Source organism: Mustela nivalis (assembly GCF_964662115.1).
Source record: "Mustela nivalis genome assembly, chromosome: 2".
Lineage (NCBI taxonomy): Eukaryota > Metazoa > Chordata > Mammalia > Carnivora > Mustelidae > Mustela > Mustela nivalis.
The window spans coordinates 174,754,595-174,776,697 of NC_139021.1; the positions used below are offsets into that span (position 1 = coordinate 174,754,595).

The 22,103-nt window shown below is 39.2% G+C and overlaps 1 long non-coding RNA gene across 2 annotated transcripts; it reads right to left on the bottom strand.

The window, feature by feature from the left end:
• Positions 1-1,479: 1,479 nt before the first annotated feature.
• On the bottom strand, positions 1,480-10,107 carry LOC309860450. 2 transcript variants are annotated; one of them, XR_014309379.1, is made up of 3 exons: positions 9,923-10,107; positions 8,651-8,836; positions 1,480-1,715 (listed from the first exon to the last, which is right to left on the bottom strand). It is a non-coding gene; the product is annotated as an uncharacterized lncRNA (long non-coding RNA). The 2 variants fall into 2 exon arrangements; XR_014309380.1 differs by having other exon boundaries at positions 8,651-8,843.
• Between the last annotated feature and the right edge of the window lie 11,996 nt (positions 10,108-22,103).

Below are 22,103 nucleotides of genomic sequence, written 5' to 3' on the forward strand. Positions count from 1 at the left end.
TTGGGAAAAGCATATAGTTTTCATTTACGGAACTATATACTATTTAACATCATCTCCAATCTTTTCATGTAAGTCTTACATTAAACCTCCTTCAAGGTGGTTTTTGATCATGCTATCATATTTTAAAATGGTTATTGTTTTTACAGTAGGCTCAGTTTTTGGAGGAAAACACAGAAAAGAGTAAAGGAAAGAAAGCATACCTTTCTTGTCAGGCATTGACGGAGTCAACCCGGGGAATCAGTGAGATGACAGATGTTGGAGACAGATGCCCAAATATCTACTCAGTAGTCAGGCTTAATGAACTAACACAGGAAGAACAATTAGAGAATTCATTAATTATACTCTAGGTTCAATTCCATTGTTAATTCTAATCCTTTATTTGGGTTAATGACTTCAGCTTTTCTTATAATAATTTATGCCTATCTATGAATGATTACGTCTTCAAATTTCTATTATTGTCTAAAATTTACACTATATGTATAACTTTCTATTTCTAAAAAGACCTAACATGTGTCTAAAATACATAAAATACTTCAAGATAGCACATATTCAGAGAAAAACAAAATAAGAACATAACATGGGGCCAGGAATAAAGCTCATACAAAAATGTGTGCAACGAAGTCTCATATACTTGCCTCAGGTTCAATTTTATAAGCAGAGATAGCTTAAATAGATGAGCCAAGGAAAATCGATGCACAGACTCTTGTTTAAACATCACCATAGAAAATCCACTTGAATTCAGTAGTTCACTAATTGTTTGTTTATTCTTACAAAATGATATATTACAGGGTATCCCATATTCCTTAATAGTCTATTGCAGAAACCAAAACAAATTCCTTCAGTTAATGAAATACAATGTAAAATTCATTTTTGGTCACTTTATGTACTCCGGCCTGCTTCTGAGAGGAGGATAATGAAATTCGGAGCTCCTAACCTTTAAGGTGCCCAGTCTTGCTCTTGAACTAATACATATGCACTCATTTGCATACTCTCTTTCCCTCTCTCTTGAGCAAGCCACACTCTGACACAAGGAGCCTCCTTGCTAGGTACGGAAACTGTTTCAAGATGTTTCAAGCCAAGAAATGGCCACCTGCATGCGTTCTGGTCAAGACTTTAAGTTATCCTACCACTCAAGTCTTCCTGAGGAAAGTTCAAAAGGTGTTCATCTGAATCATTCATGCTTTTGTTATCCTTGACCTAAAGAAATCTGGTACATTTTTTTTTCCCCTGGGGGCAGTCAGGGGTGGGGGAATCCAACTTCATACTTGAAAATGTAAAAAAAAAAAAAAATCATGTATGCTCCAATATTTCAATAATTGTATGGATTTTATTGTATTATAAAACTGCATATTACTTTTATAAGCTAAATTCTAACATGAAGTATGATAAAATAAAGTTTATAAATAGCTTTTATTAAATCAAAAGAGATTTATATATAAAAATAAGACTACACATAAATGCATCATTTTATTTTTTGCGTGTATACAATTTCATTTGCCTCCATAAGGGAAAGTAACAAATAATACAGCTTAATTGACTTCTAACCTGGTTTGAAATGCCTGTGCTAGAAAACAATTACAAGTAGCAGAATTTTGTTTGTTTTTATTAGTATGGAAAACTTTAATCTGATTTCAGGACCAGAATATGCATGACACACAAGAAGATGCACCTTCATCTGTTCGGCAAGAAATGTGCAAATCAGCATCAGTACAGAACTGCCAAAGGAAAAAAAAATGGTGTGGGTTATTTCACATTTGCAAGCTGGGAGCCATTAAGTAATGGCTCCCTCCACTCCCCCACCCCCTTTGGTGAAACACAGCCTGAACATTGGACCCATGTTTTCCAGAAGAATGTGCCCCACTGCCCCTTGGAAACTCCTTTTCGTTTGCTTGGTTCAGTTAGTTAATGACGGTCCATTTTGTCTCAAACATCCAATTCCCTTTCATCAATCATGTCTTTCTGGACTGTCAGTTTCAGAGCAATGATTACCAACCCTTTCCATGCAAACACCCCCAGACATTCTCGGAGAGAGACCGAGATCCACTTCTCCATTTAGGATTTCCTACGGACTCACTTCCCACCAAGTGGAAAGAATGAGTTATGTGAATGGTAGAAACCCCACCGGGAAATAGATGTTGGGGACTCAAGTGTTAATCTAGAAATTCTTATTTGGTGCTGGAAACGTGCATTGTAATAAGATGGCTTTTTATACAACGCAAACGTCAGGAATACAAAACACTGTCAACCATGAAAATAAGATTTAATTTGGAATCACAACACACAGGGTTTTTTCCACTTTAAATTCTTCTTATTCAATCATATTTGTTATAAATATTCAATAGAAATGCAGTTTTCCAGGACTGAAATGGTCTTTAATGAAGCAAACCATGTGTGGCTTTTCAGTCAAGCATTTTCATGCTTGGCTAACTGTCAGTACGTTCATGTTCCTTTCCCAAAAAATATTCTTTGTGACTCTGCTTAGGTCTCTGAAAAGCAACTTATTCTCTGGAGACTTCAGGAATCATCTACACATCACAATTCTATAGACTTCAAATGCATGAAGCATTTGGATGTGCTTTAACACAGAGGCAGACCTTCCTTTTCGACATGGCCACCCGTCCACATGTCATTACAATTAATTCAGCCCAGTGTGAGCCCTTGCCTAGAAGCTGGAGGAGCCTATTCCAGCTCTGGCCAAGCCACTTGCACAACCCGTTGTTTAACTTTGGGTAAGTTACTCTCCCACGGAAGGCCCAAGACGTCTGATCTTCAGAATAGGAAAGTAGAGCTCAGGAGAGTTCACCAGAATACCACCCTCAGGCCAAATCCAGTCTGCTGCCTGCTTTTGTAAATAAAGTTTTATTGAAACACAGTCATGCTCATTAGTTGACTATTGTCGATGGCTGCAAGGGCAGAGTTGGGCAGTTGTGATAGAGACTACCTCACAGACAAAGCCTAAAATACTTTCTATCTGCCCATTAACAGAATATGTTTGCCAGCTCTGGACTAGACATTTTGGGGAGTCTTTTCCAAGCCTAGAATTCTTTATGTATTTCTCTCAAACACCTAATTCTTCTAAATTAATCCTTTCAATCCCCGTATATTTACTGAGCTTCTCCTGTGAAGGATGCCCTGTGATGTTTCAAAAGATCCGTATAATACATTAGCCAAACTTTGTAATAGATTCTTTTTCTCATAGGATTTAAATTATATTAACAGCACTTGGAAATATCCAAAGCAATATTTTGGGGCAAATGTCTTATGATTTGATGATTATCATTGGTAAATAGAGCATATCTTTTTTTCTACTAAAAATGTTGAAGAAGTTAAAAAAAAAAACCCGTATGGCACAGGAGACTTATTGCATTAAGACATAATTTTAACAGATTGTTTAGTTTTGGTAATATAATTTGACATCTAAACATAAGCTGAGAGGATCTCCCTCAAAACCTTTGATAATATGATTCATTGTCAAATGTTTGTTTTGCCTATCTGGCACTCATTAATTAATTCTTTTTAATATAGCTTGGATTTACTGATTTTGAAAAAGAGAATTATTCTTATTGATGTTGCTAAAATATCCAGGTGGCTTGAATTTCACCAACTAGATAGTTTAATCTAGCACATTTGTGTAGCCCTAATCAAATCTTTACTAACAGATGTGAAAAGCCCAGTGCTGGAGCTAATGTTTGTGTCTCTATGATAATTAAATTAGCTCAATAAGGAAAATAAATAAACAATAATGACCAAAATTTTTCCCTAAACTTGTATAAGAGTCTTTAAAACATTCACCCCCACCCCCACCACAGAGCCTTTCAATAAAGAAATACAAATTAAGAATTTTTAATTTAAAGATATATATTATTTTTTTAAGAACTAACCATGTACTAAATTGCTTATAATCAAGTAATCAAGTAGCACTTCTCTTACCAAAAAAAGCAAAACCTTTAACTAAGCCAAAATTGAGAATTAAGGTTTCTCAACAAATTCATTATAAAGATGGAGTAATCCTTTCTTTTGGCCAATAGTATAGGAAGGTTTTTTTTTTTTAAGCGTTATCTCTTCATAGTATTTTCTAATAGATAGGAAATGCCTTTCTCAGGTTGAATGATTATTTCCATATATAATTAGCTCCTGCTTACGACAGTGCAGTACTCATGTCATGGCTCAATGAACTGGCTTTATAATTCATTAATCACAGCTTTCACTGAGTTTTGGCTCCAGGTAACAGAGCCCACCACCAGCCAAATAACTTCTCATTTAAAGGCAATTTGTACAAATGGGAAAGGTTAGAATTCTCACATTCACCAAAGGATTGAAATGTGTTTTAAAAGGCAAGTTAAGGCGGTTTGTAGAAGGCAAGTTCATGGAGGAAAGGTGGCTAATAGGTGATGGCAGATGGTTTTCCAGGGAGACCCTGGTGCAGCCGCCATGGGGGACCCCATGTCGCAGCTGCAGATCGGAGAACACTGGATGGCGTTCCGTGTGAATATGGAGACAATGCTGCCTCTGTTCCTGTTCCCTGCGCTCTGACCTTGCTGGAGGCCAAGTGGTGTCACAGCTGCACTTGAGGGATGGTCAGTGGTGGTAGAAAGGGGGCCAGCATGGTCCTCCCAGGACCAAGCCTGTCTCACCCCACTCGCATGTCTGCAGGTGTAGCAACCTTTATTTGTGTATTCTACTGTATTTATTTATTTGCCCGTCTAATCAGCTTGGGATCACATTCCCAAGCTAGATGTGCCCCTTCTTTGTTCCTTCATAAAAGAAATAAGGAAGGAGGGAAAGACTTCTACTGTTCTTTCATTTCTCCAATAAATTGTCTTCAAGACTTCTTGAAGAAGAGAAATATGATTTGAGCATCACTTAGAAAGTATGTAGTGTATTCTTTAACATGTTACAGGCAAATTGTCCACTGCAGTAAAGAAATAACCCCCCCACCCTGCTCTGTGTTCTTAGTTTAATATAGCCACGTATCTTAAAAAGTTCCAAGACTAGGATTCCTTTAGTTGTGAGAAATGAATATGCCAATAACTTGAATTTTCATATTGGAGATGTTATTTCCTAGTTCATGCAAAACAAAATGTATTTTCCTCTTCATTTTAATACTAAAATCAATTAAGCATATCGGTGACTGGTCACCTAATGGGCCAGCCCGGTTCTAATGCATTCTTCTTTATCTCATGTAGTTCACATAATGAAGACAGAAAGAAGATTTCAAGTGTCCCATTGACCGGAGGAGGAAATCAAGGCTCTAAGAGTAATCTGCCCAGGGGCACGTGGAGGCAGTGGAGAAACTGCCATCAAGAGAGCAGCTAGCCGTATTGGTGCAAGGCACTTAGTCTCAGGTGTGTTCTTAACTTCTATGCTCACAGAACCCATCCCTGCAAAGCGCAAGCTCTCAGTCCAGTTCATAACTGTAGCATGAAACACACTTTCGAGACAAGATCACATGATTCCCACCAACTCGCTAGAATGGGCTCAGCAGGCTCTAGAGTACACATTCAAATGCATATACCTTTAAACAATGTATTATACCTAGTTTATTTTAAATAGGTGAACTAATTCTTTCAGGAGTCTCTGGATTCTAGAACTGACCATACGTGGAGCAGAACAAAGCATGTAGAAGACGATGTGAATTATTAACGGTATTAGAGACCAAATTCATGAAACAGCTCAAGAAATCTGAATGGATCTATAGATTAGATAACAGTACTGCACTGTGTCAGTGCTGCATTCCTGATTTGGATTTTGGTCCTGTGGCTATTTTGCACAGGAGAAATAAACACTGAACTATTTAGGAGTAAAGGGACATCATGCCTATAATTTATTTCAAATGGTTCAGGAAAAAATAAATATATCTGTATCACCCAACCATCCATCCATCGAGAACAATAAAGCGACTGTGGCAAATGTGGTCATTGTGGGGGTCTGGATGAAGCATATAGAGAACTTTTTGTCCTATTTTTGTAACTTTCCCATATATAGAAAATTATTTAAAACTTTAAAATGTAATAAAAATAGAAATGGTAAAATAAGTGAGCCTTGAGACCAGACATCCAATTCCGGAGTGCACATAGGCAGGAATATAAGTGAAATGCTGAGTGTTTTGAGACTGATCACTGCAGGAAAGCTTTCTCTGCACGTGTCTGGAGCTTGGTTTCTGGAAGCTAAAATGACCATAGAAACCCAACAGCTAAAATAGGATCCATTTCCCAGCCATTTATTTGGCCATCGGAAAATATGTCTCTCAAACAATGCATACCAACACTAAAAAAACACAGTATTTGCAGATTAACTGCTCCAAGGATAATAACATGTATCCACAATTATATTATTGTCTTCCTTAAAGACAAATGTCTCTGTGTGCTGAATTTTCAACTTTCAGTACCAAACATTAAAATATTCCAATAAATGTAAGAGGAAAACTGACACCTTGGCTCTCAGAAGCATCTTTGTGAAAGTGTATTTTATACCCAAGGGGAGGTAACATACACATGGAAAATAACTTCAGAACTAAACTAGGAGTATAAAAAAATCATAAAATTTAAGAGCAGGTGAGAATATGAGTCTGGAAAAAGTAATATTCAACCTGTATTTTAATTCTCAATGTGTTGAGTGCTTAATGCTCTTTAGGTTGCCCTCCGTGTTTGATTGAGGATTTTCACTAGCACTATAAATTAAAAAAAAAAAAAAAAAAAGAATGGAGGAGATGTACATGTCAACATATTACAAATAAGACTGGCATCTTCATAGTCCCTTCCGACTTAGCTGGGACATTAAGCATTTGACATTTAGGATCTAGGAAGAGCCCTGGACTTAATGGATCCAAAGCCCATTGCAGTCCTGGATTTGGGACCTACATAGAGTCCCCAGACAGCTACGTTTCTCTGGCCCTCAGGGTGTCCATCCATAAAATGAGGAGGTCGGTATACATGACATTTGTGATAACTTGTGGCTCTCAGATTCTGGCCTGCAACACCAATGAACTGACTTTGTTAGACAGGGGACCTGAAATCCAGCATTCAGATTATACTGGATGGGAATTTTATCACATCTACTATTGCTTGAAAATGTTGAGTTACCAGCTAGAACTCTGAAGTCTTTGGGTTATGTTAATAGCGTTGTTTTAATGAGAATTTTCTTTCTAATGAGAGGAAATTGACATGCAAGTAAATGTACTTTCTTCTTAGGTTGAGTGTTTGAATTAACTAAAAATAACTCATTTTTCTACTTTTTGTCTACATTTAGAAAAAAAAAAAAATCTGGTACTGGAAACATCATTAGAGGGTTTGGAAGCTCCGTGTCTTTGCTCTACCTCCCAAGGAGACATTTTTTTTTCCTCCCAAGAAGAATTTAACTAAATCTCGGAAAGTCACCAAAACGCCAGTCTTTCATATGCCACCTTCAATATTTTTCCACCTGTACTATTATTTACTTGACATTTCTTTCCTCTGATTCATTTTTTTAAATCTTAAATGCTTACAATAACCTCATGCATACTAGTGGTATGCCTATCATCCTTCAGGGTAACAATGCCCTAAAGGTTAGTGATGATAATATTTATAGCTTGCCAAAAGTCCCCACATTAGCTCATTTAATCCTTACAACAACCCCCAATTTTACAGATGAAAAAAAAAAAAATACAAGCTTAAAGAGGTTAACCAACTTGCTATAATTACACAGTTAATTAGTGATTAGTTAAAACTCAAGTTCGAACTTCTAACTCCTTATCCCATGTTCTCCTTGCTACACAAACAACATTACAGATCCTGAGGCTCAGGCTCCATTTCTCTTCCTAAAAGCATTTCCCATTTTGGCTGTTTTCTCTTTCCTCGGGGGTGGGGAAGAAAGGAATGTGCTAATCTAGAAGAAAGTATCCAGTGTTATGGATTTTATGTTTGTGATATATTATGCTAAACTATACTTCATACTCTCTGCTAAGCAGTATATATTATATATTTGAGCTTTTTAAAGATGGAAAGTTCAGACATCTTGGTTTGATTTTTGTTTCCAAACACTCATGAGCAGAAAGACCTGGTCTTTAGCTCCTGTAAATTGGGCTTATTTCTTTGTGAATGCAAGCAAAATTGAATTCCTCTCTCCTTAGTTAAAGAAATCAGATAAGTTGCTGATTGGAGTGAGATATTCTGATTTTCATTTATTTACTCTTAGCGTTAATCGTCTCAGTTGGTGAGTACGTCTTGGTTGAAAAGGAGTTAAAAATACAGTCAAAGAGATTTCCTTTCCTCCTTTCTTCCTGTGGATCATGACCTTTGCTTTTTTCAACTTCCTCAATTTAGATTCAGTAAATTGTCATAGAGCGCCACAACACCTGCTTCAGTACTTGAGAAATTGACTTTTCCTGCAAATTACCCTGATCAGTGACCTTGTCTTGGCTACCAAAGGGTTCAGAGAAGGAGGGAGGCTGTACGTGTGGCCATGCCCCAGCCCATGATTGGTATTTAGCGCTTTGAAGTTCACAGTTATCTATTTAATGTACAGAAACAAATACCACATTATAATCAACTGGAAAACCCCACTGTCGCCTCTTAGAGAAATAACATTTGATCTCACAAGGAGAGGACTGCAGTATAATTTAAAAGCTCCCAATTATAATGTTCTTGAAGAGGGGGACATTTGGTAGACTTGCCTTTTTGTTGTGAGTGACTCTCTCCGTCAGGTCCCTGGGTGAGTCATCAAGCAGGAGTGATATGACAGAAGATAGAAACATTCAGTCAGCACTCAGCTCGTGTCTTTCAAAGGTGTTTCTTCGGGAAGAAAATGTAAGATGGGCGCCTCCTGCCACACAGACTTTGGATGAGATCAAAGGTCGCCCCTAGAAGCTCAAGAGGTAAAATTATATTTTTATCCTTTAGCTTTGATTTTGGGCGGCTTACTGCATTTAAAAAAAAAAAAATTAATTGCTCTGTCCAGCCAACAGGTGTTAGCCCTCAAGTGTGGGCCCAACGGCTGGCTGCTGGGCCGGCAGCTTCAAGCCCCGTAATTCACTGCAACCTTGAGCTCCCTCAAATTGGTCCAAGAGAAAGTTCTAAAAGTACTTCAAGGCCAGATGACATGGGAACCTATGTCCCTGTCAAATATCAAAGAAAAACAGTTAGACTGTAAAAATGTAAACTTATAAAGCATGCACTTAATTTTGACAAGCTTTTAGTATCAAGTTGCAGATTTTAGGCAATAAGGCAGCTTAGACTGAAATCAGCCATAGGAAGCGGAACCTGAAAGCTCATTTCGAATTATATGGGGAGCCCCTGACTCATTTTTCCACATCTGTTCAGTTTAATTTAGACAAGGAGTTTGATGCACGATTTAGGGACTCAAACTCACTTTTTACCTGGGATTCCTGCAATTCTCAAAAAAAGATATTTTTCCTGTTTTCCAAGAAGTTTTGTACATACAGTTAAAACTCTTTTAAAATATGGTTTTGAACACTGTCATGCCGTAAATGAAAACACAAGCTTTTCTTTTCTTTTCTTTTCTTTTCTTCCCCACCCCCCCACCCCCTTCAACAACTGAAAGAGCCCGGCTTAATAAAATATTTGACCTCATACTGAGTCGGCTTAGAATGTCTCCAGAAAGCCTCATTTCAGCAGGGCCATCTGTGCCCTGTACCCGGAAGGAAGGGAGACTTCCAAAGTGAGAATCCAAAGAACATCCAACCCCCATTTCCACAACGTGCGGCGCTGGGCATTGAAGGACGATCCAGAGCTCTGGTCTGTCCGTGGGCGTGCAGATGCATTGTGGGTATGTCAGCTCACGGGGTTACAACGGAGTACTGATGAAGTTAGGGCCAGGAGACATTTCTTCGACAAAATGCTGTCCTCCTTACCAGCCACGGTGGACCAGGAGAATCCGCGATGAGGACATGGTAGCCTCTACCTACTGAGTAAATACGTTAACTCACCCGAAATGAACAACCGATGGGACACGAAGGCCCCGTGTTTGCACGGGTGGTCCCTCAAACTCTCTTCAGCCCAGCAGTTCTGGGAGTCCATGAAAGGCCCCCTGGGAAGTGCCCAGGCAAGCTCAGTCCCGCCCATACCCTGGAGACTAAACTATAACGTTCTCCAGGCTTTAAACACGATTCTGACTGAAGGGTTAGTTGTATTTCCTGCTGCCTCTTTCTTCCCACCCCCACTGCTCCAAAAAACATTGGCTCAGTGACCAGGCTGCTGATATCACAATATGCTTTCTCACATGGAAACGAGGCAGAGCCTCAGTGTGTGAATTGTATTCTCCACAACATATGGTGGAGAAAACAGACAGTGGGAAGGAACTTGATTTGTGACTGTTCACCCCAATGTGCGCTCTATTGTGTTGCCAAAAAATGATAGACTTAAATAAATTGCTCTTTTTGGAATTTATATTCGTGCTTTATTCTCATTTAAAAAAAAAAAAAAACCAAACCCGAAAACGAAAATCCTCATGTCCATGTAGAAATTCCCATTTATTTATGTGGTTCCCTGGCCTGCCCCCTCCTCCCCTTGACTTCCTTACCCCAGCAGAGCCAAAGGCATTTTGGATATGGAAACTGCATGTCCCTCTGCAGTCGAGATGAACAAGAAAAGGGGATGAGCTAAAAGGGGAGGGGAAGCAATTAGAGTGGAATCCTAAACTCCAGATTCTTCTCAGAAATTTTTATGGCTTTTCTTAGGTAGCTGAGGAGAGGCTGGATTTGCTCAGAGAAACTACTAGGCCTAGTGCGAATTAATTTTTGTTGGTCTACATTTTCCGTCTTAATTTTGTCAATTGCAGCGCCTATTGTTGAGAAAAAATTAGTACCTTAATGCTGTCTAAACATAAATCTCATTTTGGATCTGTTCACATTCCGCGGTGGCAAGAACAATTAGATGAAGTGTTTTTTAAGTATTATTTACAAACACACTTGCAAAAGAATGATTTAAAGAGGCATTTGCTTAAATAGATTTAAAGAGAGGCAAATGAAATTAATCAAGAGAGTCTTGCCAGTCTTAATTTTATGGCTTCTTGCTTTGGGGAGGGCAGTCTGCCACAGCCCTGATAGAGAACAGCAGTGCGTCAGTGCATCACAGTGCCCTCCAGAGAAGGAGGAAGCCAATGAGGCCAGGAGAAGATTGAGAATGCCTGCAGGTCACAGAGACAGGCTGGAAACGATCCAGGGGTCACAGTGGACCAGACACAGAGCCACATATATAACCCTGCTCGTAGATAAAGACGCGACGGGGTGGAGAGACATAGGATATGGGGTTATAAACTGAAGAGTTTGGAAGAAAACATTGGTGGGCTGTCCTGGTTCTACCAAAAAGGAGAGATGAGAAAAGTTTTGAGGAATATCAAAGCAGAGGCATGACAAGGAACAGCAGTGGGGATACAGAGCTACAGGGTAGAGGATGACATAGGTTCCTGCAGTCCAAGGAATGCCCTCCATCCTGGCTGTCCATAGGGGAGCCTGTGCCAACACAGGTGTCAGAACTTGGGCAGGTGACACAATGACCACTTGTGCCGGTCAGGTCACCCTCTTCACCCTGAGGGCCCGGGTAGGCCCAGCCCATCTCTCCCATCAGACTTACGTACCTCTTCCCTTGTTTTCTGTGCTTAAGCCAACCTGGACTTGCCCCTGTCCACTCCCCGCCCCCAGTCCTATGCTTTCTTGACTGGCTGAATAGAGCATCTGTTCACCCATCTCCAAACATTAAAATCCTTTGCCTTCATTATTTAATATAGCCCCCTAACAGCCATGAATCTTATTTTAGAGATAAAGAAAGTGAAGCACCGGGATCTTATGTAATTTCTCCCCGAGATCATCAGTGAAATCAACCAGAGTTCAAACCTTGCTGGTCAGATTCTAAGCTCAAGCTCTCGTCAAAGTACCTTTACCATGAAAGGAATTTCGATGACACATTTTCAGTCCGTCTTTTAACAAAGTGTGGAATATTCGGCCGGTACGTACATATCAACCTAATCTTTTCTTGTATCTGGCAAGCTATTTTCCTCTGCCCCGTTGCTTACTGTAGTGGGCCAAATCGTGCCCCACCCCCACCCCCATGCTATTCATGTCCATCGAGAACCTCAGAATGTGGTCTTATGTAGGAAAAGGCTGTTTGCAGATGTAATTAGTTAAACTAAGATGAAATCATACTAGATCAAGGAGTAGTCCCTTGAATCCAAGAGTGATGTCTTTCTAAGACGAGAGGACACAGAGTGAGACCAGGGAAAATACCACATGACAATGGAAGCAGAGACTTAATGCAGCCACAATGCAAAGGAAGTTAGGGCTGCCAGGAGCCACCAGAAGCTAGGGAGGGTCAGGGAACAGTTCCTCTGGAACTTCAGAGGGAGTGCAGTGCTGCTGTCCTCTGATCTCTGACACGGGCGTCCACAGCTGCGAGAGAACCATGTCTTTTGTTCTGTTGTTCATGGCATTTGGTTATGGCCGTCCAAGGAAATTCATACTGTCACATTTTAACTTTGTTATCCTCTTAGGTCATGGTTAGGTGCCTTAACCTTTTTTATTCTTTTTTTCAAAGAAATTGGATAGTAATTTATGTAAATAAAATCAAATTTCTGCAAAAGCATTAGAAGAAATTGACTAAAGAGCTCTTTCACTCAACCAAAGGAGTTTTGACTTAAAGTACGGCAGGTGTGTGTGTGAAAAGCATTCTAGAAAAGCCTGGGGTGGGACACAGTTGCCCAAACTGGGTGCCACAGGAGGCCAGTGTGACTGCTAATGGGGAGAAGCACGATATGCCTTTTAAGAACAAACAGACAACAGGGGTGCCTGGGTGGCTCAGTGGGTTAAAGCCTCTGTCTTCGGCTCAGGTCATGATCTCAGGGTCCTGGGATCAAGCCCCACATCAGGCTCTCTGCTTAGCAAGGAGCCTGCTTCCTCCTCTCTCTGACTGCCTCTCTGCCTGCTTGTGATCTCTGTCTGTCAAATGAATAAATAAAATCTTTAAAAAAAAAAAAAAAAAAGAACAAACAGACAACGGTTTCAAAGAGCCCTAAACTGATAGTTACAGGCCCAGCTGTCTTCAAACCCAGGCAGAGTGGCCAAGCGTGGCTTCTCGGAAGGGCAAGCCCACCTGTGCTGGCCTGTGTGTTTCCCAGCGGGGGTTAGTGGTCACGTCTGACTCACAGCCCGGGATTTATAAACTCCACGCTTGTCTCCTCCCCATTCTGAGTCGTGAGTTCTCCCTGAGCAGCTGTGTCTTTGTCACATACCTCTACAGCACTTAGCATGATTCTTCCTACGGAGCCGTGCCTGAGCAAAGTCTGTTGAACCAATTTTTGAAAGTAAGAAAGACACTGTCTGTCCTGACAAATACTTACTGTATTTGAGATGGAAGACAATTTGAATAATTATCACAGTCTTCTGATACCTTATGGGCCAGCGTAAGTCTGATCAAAGCTTTCCATATGAATACTAACACTCAACCAAGTGATTAGCCCGGGCTCCTGGACTCCCTGCTCGGTGGAGAGTCTGCACCTCCTTCTCCCTCTGCCCCCTCCCAGTGCTGCACTCACAGTCTCTCTCTCTCTCTCTCTCTCTTAAACAAACAAACAGACAAACAAATAAAATAATCTAAAAAAAAAATGTTATTACCCAACTGTTTATATCAAACCAATCCACAATTTGGGGATTTTTCCCCCCAAAGAAATTGAATAAAAATTCTTTGAATTTTTTATACCAAATCTATCTATACTCAATTGGAGGATAAATTCATTAAGAGGGAAGTATTCATAACATGAGTTCACTATTCTTCAAGCAAGTTCATATCCACAATCTCCTCTCATCTTAGCCAACACTTTGTCAAGTAAGTGAAGCGGATACTGCTCCATTCTGACGAAGAAACAGCTGAGAGCCAGAAAAAGCAAATGAGCTGGAGGGGGAGCCTGAGAATGGTCTCCCCACGGACCTCACTCCGGAAGTGATCTTAAGATCCCGTCCACTGGGTCCCAGACCAGGACGCTGATGCTTAAACCTGGGGTCTGATGGGCCCAGCGAGGACCTGGACAGCAGGCGTGTGAGGCCGCCTCCCAGGAAGCATCAGAAGGTAGAGTTGTGGCATCAATCGAGCACGGTCCAGACAGGTGGCAGGCCCCCAGTCCCCTCCGGTCTTCGCAGCCTGGCCTCTGAAGTGACAGATTTGCAACATCTGGTCTCAAAGGGCGTTCCTAGTTCTGAACCCCGAGAGGAACCCCACAGACCTCTTTGTTGTCTTCTGTAGACTTTGCCGTGGGGCTTTAGTGTTTTTTTTTAACCATCTGAATTTTTATTCCTTTTCTCCCTCAAGGGCAGGCGGCGAATGCATCAAACATACACATGCAGCGAAATTTTATAGTTTTGAGTCAATTTAGCCCTTGATTTTTTTTTTTTTTTTTTTTTTTTGGAGTGGGAAAAAAATGATAGTTGAGTTCTGCCTCATAAATTGGATGTAGAAGCAGAATTCAGCACAGGGACTCAGGAAGTTCAGAGGATGTTAAATAATGGCTTTGTGATTGCATCAGGGAATCCCCAGAGCTGACAAAACTCGAACTTGGCTGAATTTGGGTTTTGGACATTTACTTGACCATATTAATTGTAAACAGATCAAGAGGATGCAAATTAATTACTCCCTTGTGAGGGTTTGTTGTTTAAACCAAAAAGAAACATTTCTTTCTAAATAAATGACCTGTCACCACTTTACCCAGGTCTCTCCTTTGCAATCCGTCTTATGCTCCGCTGCTGGCTCGGTCCTCCCAATACGTTAACTTTCCCCCACTGCCCTTTCCCAGTGTTCCTTCCTGGCCAAGGACAGTCCTGGTCCCACCTGTCCCACCTCATTGGGCCCCTTTTCCTGCCGTAACCCTTCATAAACACCCTTTGGCAGAAGTCCAGGAGTCTGTTCATTGCCCTGTAAGAAGGCAGAGACCCAACCTTGGGCCTTCCCTTCTTTCTTTTTTGGCTGGAGTCTCTTCCCCTTCTACATCTTAAGCTTACTTTCCAAGGCCAACCCAGTCCAAAAATAACAAAAATGGTTACATGTCTGTATCACTCACTTAGCACCCCCTCATCTTCTTACCTCTAGGGCTCATCTCCTCAGTCAGCTGAGAGCTCCCTGAAGACAGAGACTGAGGTTTTTTGCCCCCAGAGATTGCATCAGACAGGTAATAGACAACAGATAGTTCTTGACAGTAAAGGGGAAGGGCCAGATCCTGGCATACTTAGATAGATGGTTTCTCCTCCTCAGAATGCCTTGTGTCTATTAGCAAACCATTATTGAGTATCTCTGTAAACTGAGGGCTACTTTCCGCAAGCTCTCAGTTCCTTACTCTCAAACACTTTCTCTCATTATGATTTTATAAAAGATACCTTGTATTTTATTGTATTGTTTTATTTCACTCTCGTCTTCACTTGAGTCTATATTTGAATCTCTTAAATCCGCACGCAGCAATCAGATTCAACAAAGAAATTCCTTACACTGTATCCCCAAGAGACCCTCCATGACCACTTCCTCTAAGCTTCCTGCCTCTTGCAGAGCTATGTAGGCAGATGGTAGAGATTCAGTCTCGAAAAATGTTTCCATCCTGTAAGATTCTTGGGTGCCCGAGAAAAATTCAGCTACAGCGTACTTTGTCGGTAATTTGGGGTCAACGTGGGTACCATCTCTTCATCATTACATGTTCCTCAAAACGGTTCCATGTTTCAGAGTGTGACAAATCCAAAGACAGGTAGAAGAGACACTGCAGGATTTGGCCTCCATTGCACAGAAGGAATCTGAAATTCAAAGAAGATGCCATTTCTCCAGCTTGGGTCCAGATGAGGATTCAGAATATAACTCAAGACTTTCAAAAGATGATTCATGAGTTGGAGGAGTTATGGCACGGGATTTTTGAAGGGGGTGGAGAGGTAGTAAATTCCCATTCTCTCATTGATTCCAAGTAAGTCTTCTCGTGGTCAGAACCTGGAAACACTATAACAGGTAAAATATTCTCCTTTTAGATGATAGGGAAGAAAGCGCTCTGAGGAGATTAGTTCACATAATTTTCTGTGGAAGACAATTATTTTTTTAACAGAGGGAAACAAATAGACCAATTGTTTTGTGTAAATCTTTTTGGGGGGGGGGGTCCTGTGGTTTTTCTGATGTTTGTAGTGCCGTTTCCCTTTCTATAAAACTGGGATAATAGTATTTGCCTTATCCCCCTTTATAGGGTTCCCAGCAGGATCAAATAAGATAAAAGATTTGAAAGTGTATAAAGAACTAAATATAAGGGAGCATTGTTTTTATTCAGTGAGGGTTTGGGATAGCCTTAATGACTGAAGATTTCTTTAAAAGAACTTGTTGAGTAGGTTTTACATCTAAGTTTGCTTTGTTTTTGTTTTTTGTTATTGTGTGTCTTTTTGAATGGAAAGTCCAGAGATAAACTTTTACAATTATGGGAAACTGATTTCTTTTTAAGATTTTATTTATTTATTTGACAGAGAGACAGAAAGAGATCACAAGTAAGCAGAGAGGTAGGCAGAGGGAGAGAGAGAAGCAGGCTCTCTGCTGAGCAGGGAGTCCAATACAGGGGCTCGATCCCAGGACCCTGGAATCATGACCCGAGATGAAGGCAGATGCTTAACCAACTGAATCACCCAGGTGCCCCTACGTTTGTTTTGTTCACCTAATCTGCCATCTATACTTTTTAAATTATTATTTTTAGTGGAAATATTTATTTTCTTTAAAAATAAAGATTAAGTGAGAACTTCAGCTTCTGAGAAGATACGGTGGAGGTACTTTTCCTCATCTTTCCCTCTAAATAGAGCCAAAAGTCTTGGATATTATCTGCAAAACAAGGATAAGACAACTCTGAAAGGCAGAAAGAGGTGGATGCTCTGGGCGTCCAGGATGTGGAGAGCAGCACAGTGATGAGTCCCCTGAACCTCCTACTGCTTCCTATGCCCCAGACAACATGCTGGAGAAGCTGGTGACCTGGAAATGTCCACAGATGCAGACCAGAAAGCCCCACGAAAAAGCCTACTCTCTCTCGCTAAAGGCCAGGAAAGGGTAGTCTAGCAAGAAAGAAAACTTCCCTCAGACTGATCAAATGACAACACCAGTAGACTCACATACTATGTCTATATAATGTAAAACTTGGAGCAACCACTGGAAAAAAAAAAAAGTTTCTAGAAAGAGATACTTTTAAAACACTATCAATAAATCACAATTGGATTCTAAAAATGTTTACATGAATCACAGCAAGTCAGGAAAAATGAAACTGAGAAAAGAAAACAGCACACACAAAAAAGACAAACTTAAAAGCTAACTTATCAATAATAATTTTAAATGTAAATGATTTAAATACAACAATGAAAATACAGAGAATGGCAATGCGGATTTGAAAACATGATCTAAGTGTAGTCTGTCTACAACTCACTTCAAATAAAAAAAGAAAGGCAAGGTGGAAATAAAAAGATGGAAAAAGATGTCTCATGCAAATATTCATCAAAGAAAAGCAGGACTTCAGAGTGAAGAAAACTACCCATGACAGAGCCAGATATTCTGTGATGATGAAAGGGCCAATCCACAAAAAAGATACAGCAATGCTAAACATGTATGCACTGCAAAACAGCAATAAAATATATGAAGCAAAAACTGATAGAACTGATAAAAGAAATAGACAAGTCCACAATTATAGGTGGATATAAGTCAGGAATTGATAAAACGGGTGTGCCTGGGTGGCTCAATTGGTTAAGCATCCAACTCTCGATTTCAACTCGGGTCATGATCTCAGGGTTGTGGGATCGAGCCCCTCATTGGGCTTCCCAGTGGGTATGGAGCCTGCTTGGGATTCTTTCTCTCCTTCTCCCTCTGCCTATCTCCCACTCTAAAATCTGTGTGTGTGTGTGTGTGTATGCAAAAAAAAAAAAAAAAAGATTTAAAAAATTAGAAAAAAATAATAAAATGACAAGACAAAAAAAAAAACAAACAAACAGCAAGGCTATAAAAGAACTCCATGACATTTCAATCATTAGGGTCTAATCAACCTTTATTGGTTTTATTTATCTTAACCTTTATCTAATCAACCTTTCTAATCAATATTTAGAAAATATTCCACTCAACAACAGCAGAATACCCATTCTTTTCAAGTGTCCATAGAACATATAACAAGATAGGCCATATTCTGGGCCAAAAAGAAACCTCAACAAAGATAAAACCCCAAGAATCGATGACCCCTCTCCGCACAACACCAGATTCTGATGCACAGCCTGACACTGGCCCTCAACTCAGCCCGTTACCCCCCATGGGAAGCCCGCATCAGTGCAGGCATCTGGGGCCTGTCATGCCCCAGGCCCTAACCCTAATCCTAGGTAAAAGAATTTGAATTAAACAAAGGTGTCTTGTGACCACAATGAATTCAAACTAGAAATCAATAACAGAAAGATAAGAGAAAAATCTCCAAACACTGAGAAACCAAACAACATACTTCTAAATTACTCATAGGTCAAGAAAATGAAATAAAAACCAAATAAAAATGAAAATACAGCATGTCAAAATTTGTGGGGCATAAAGGAATTAATCTTGAGAGGTAAATTTACATTATTAAATCCATATATTAGAAAACAGAATAGTTTCAAATCAATCATCTAAACTCCCACCCCAAGGACCTAGAAGAAGAGCAAAATAAACTGAAAGAAAGCAAATAATAAAGATAAGAGCATAAATAAATGAAACAGGAAACAGGAAAAGGGGGAGATCAATGAAACTAAAACCTAGTTGTTTAAAAAATTAATAAAAATGACAAATGTCTAGCAAGAAAGACTGAAAGACCATTATCAGGAGTGAGACATGGAGTGTCTCCATAGACACTGAAAACATCAAAAAAATAATAAGGCAATACTTTGAAAAATTCTATACACATAAATTTAACAATTTACATGAAATGTAGCAATTACTTGGGGGGGGGGGAAGAAAACTACCACAACTAACCCAATATGAAATAAGTCATTCATTCATTCATTCATTCATTCATTTAATGAGGGAGAGAGAAGGGGTGAGAGAAGGGGAGAGAGAGGGAGAGAGAGAATCTTAAGCAGGTTCCACACCCAGCACAGAGCCCAACACGAGGCTCGATCTCATGACCCTGAGATCATGACCTGAGCCCAAATCTCAGAGTTGGACGCTTAACTGACTCTGCCACCCAGATACCCCCAAATAGATAACTTAAATAGCCCTAGAAATACTAAGAAAATTGAGTTTATAATTTTAAAATTCTCCCAAAAGAAATATCCAGGCCCAGATGGTGTTACTAGAGAATTCTACCCAAAATTTCCAAATTAACATAAATTCTACACAATCTGTCCTAACTAATAGAAGAGTAGGGAACATTTCCCAATTTATTTATTTATTTATTTTTTATTTTGTAGGCTTAATGTTACCTTGACACTAAAATCAGATAAAGATTGTACAAAAAAAAAATACTATAGATGAATATTCTTTACAAGTAGAGTTGCAAAGGTCCTTAACAAAATATTGGCATGTAGAATTCACCATTACCAAATGAAGCTTATTTTAGGGATGCAAGGCTGGTTCAGTATTTGAAAAATCAATCAGTGTAATCTGCCAGAATGACAGGCTAAAGAAGAAGAGTCACTTGGCCACATCAACTGATGCAGAAAAAGCATTTGACAAAATTCAACACCCACTCATGATTTTTTTAAAAAGTCCATAAAAATAAGAATAAAGGAAATTTTCTCAATTTGATAAAGAGCATCCACCAAACCCTAGAGTTAACATTATATTTAATGATAAAAGACTTTCCCCTAAAGATCAAGAACAAGGCTGGGATGTCCATTCTCACTGCTCTTACAAAACATCGTACTGGAATTTCTAGTCAGTCTAATAAGGCAAGAAGAGGAAATAAAATTCATCCAGACAGAAAAGAAAGAAAGTAAACTACCCCAACTGACAGATGAGATGATGGTCTATGTAGAAAATTTCAAGAAATCTGAAAGGACCAAAAACAAAACAAAACAAAGCCACAAAATATAAAAAATAAAAAACCAAAAACTCTCAGGCTAAGTAAATGAGTTCAGTAAAGTTACAAGGCAAAAGTCAACCGTATCTCTTTACACTAGCAATGAACATAACACCAAAATTAAAAATACAATACTATTTATTTATTTATTTATTTATTTATTACTGTTTGAAAAAATAAAACCCTTAAGTGTAAATCTAACAAAATATGTACAGGACTTGTAAGCTGAAAACTATACAATACTGATGAAAGAAACCAATTAAAGTCTAAATAAATGAAGAGCTCTACTTTATTCATAGATTGGAAGACTCACAATAGCAAGAATGCTAATTCCACCCAAATTTTTAGGCAGGTTTAATATGATTTCCATCCAAATTTCAGCAATTTTTTTGTAGATATACACAAGATAATTCTAAAATTTAGGGACAAAGCAACTTCAATATTTCAAACAAATTTTAAAAAGAAAAAATAATAGGAAGGTATCAGTCTACCTGATTTCAAGATTCATTGTACAATAATGTATATAATCAAGACTGTGTGGCAGTGGCAGAGAATCAGACTCATGGACCAGGAGAACTGAATAGAAAACCCAGAAACAGACCCACACAAATATACACAACCGATGTTTTGCAAAAACAATTTAGTGGGTGAAAGATAGCCTTTTTCACAAAGGGTGCTGTAGCAATTGGACATCTGTAGTGGGGAAAATTAATCTTGACTGAAGTCTCACACTTTAATTCAAGAATTAACTCAAAATAGACCACTAACTTAAATGAAAAAGGTATAACTAAAGCTTCCAGGGGTTGGCAGGAGAGAGAAAAATCTTCAGAAACTAGGGTTGGTCAAAAGAATTAGATTTGATAACAGAAATTGCATACCACAAAAGAAATTTTGATAAATTATACATTATAAAGTTTAAAACTTTTGTTATGTAAGTGACCTCGTTGAGAGGATCAACACACAAGCTGCAGAGTGGGAGAAAATGTTTTCAAACCACATACCTGACCAAGAAACTAGTATCTGGAATATACAACATACCCTCAAAAGTCAACAGTGCGAAAGCAATCAATCCCATTAAACATGGGCAAAAGACATAAACATTTCACTGAAAAGAGTATACAGATGACAAATAAGTAAACGAAAAGATGTTCAATGTCATTAACCATTAGGGAAATTCAAACCCAAACCTTGAATACCCATGCAAATGGGTAAAATTAAAATAGTAACACCACCAAATGTTGGAGATGATGTTAAAAAAGCTGGGTCCTGTGTGTATTGCTAATGAGGATGTAAGATGAGATAGTCACCCTGAAAAACTGTCAGTTTCTAAAAAAGTTAAACATCCAAATTACGGCAGCCCCCAGCAGTTGTGTTCCTGGGCATTTATCTTGAAGAAATCTTGACAGAAAACCTGTAAGTTTGGATTTTTGGCGGCTTATTTGTAATAGCCCAAACTGGAAACAACCCAGATGTTCCTCAATAGGTGAATGAGGAAACTCTGGTGCACCCATACTATGGGATGTTACTCAGAAATAAAAGGGAAGGGAGTCCTAATATATACAACTATCTAAATGAATCTTTAGAGAACTATGCAGTCCCAAAAGATTGCACGCATACAGCTTTCCATTTATGCTACATTCTTGAATGACAGAATTACAAAAAGGGAGAACAGATCAGTGGTGGGATCTGGAGGACAGAGAAGTGGATATGGTTATAAAAGGCCGGTGTGAGGGATCCTTGTGGGGCTGGAAATGTCTTGTATCTTGACTGTATCAATGGCAATTTCCTGTTTGTGATTGTACCATAGTTTTACAAGATGTTGTCATTGGGAGACACAGGGAAATCAGGATTCAAGGAGTCTGCATTATTTTTTGCAACTCTGTTTGAATTTCTATCTCAAAATTAAAAAGGTTAATTTTTTTTAAAAACGGGAAAGGGCTTAGAAAGCTATAAGATAGAGCAATGATATTTTGAAGAGTCAAGTGAAAGTGATAAAATAAAAAACCTCAATAATTTTTTTAAAGGTAAGCATGAAAGAAGGAATCATGAGAACAGAGGACATGGAAGCACGGAGTCACATCCCATTTCAATGCTTCTTCAGCTGG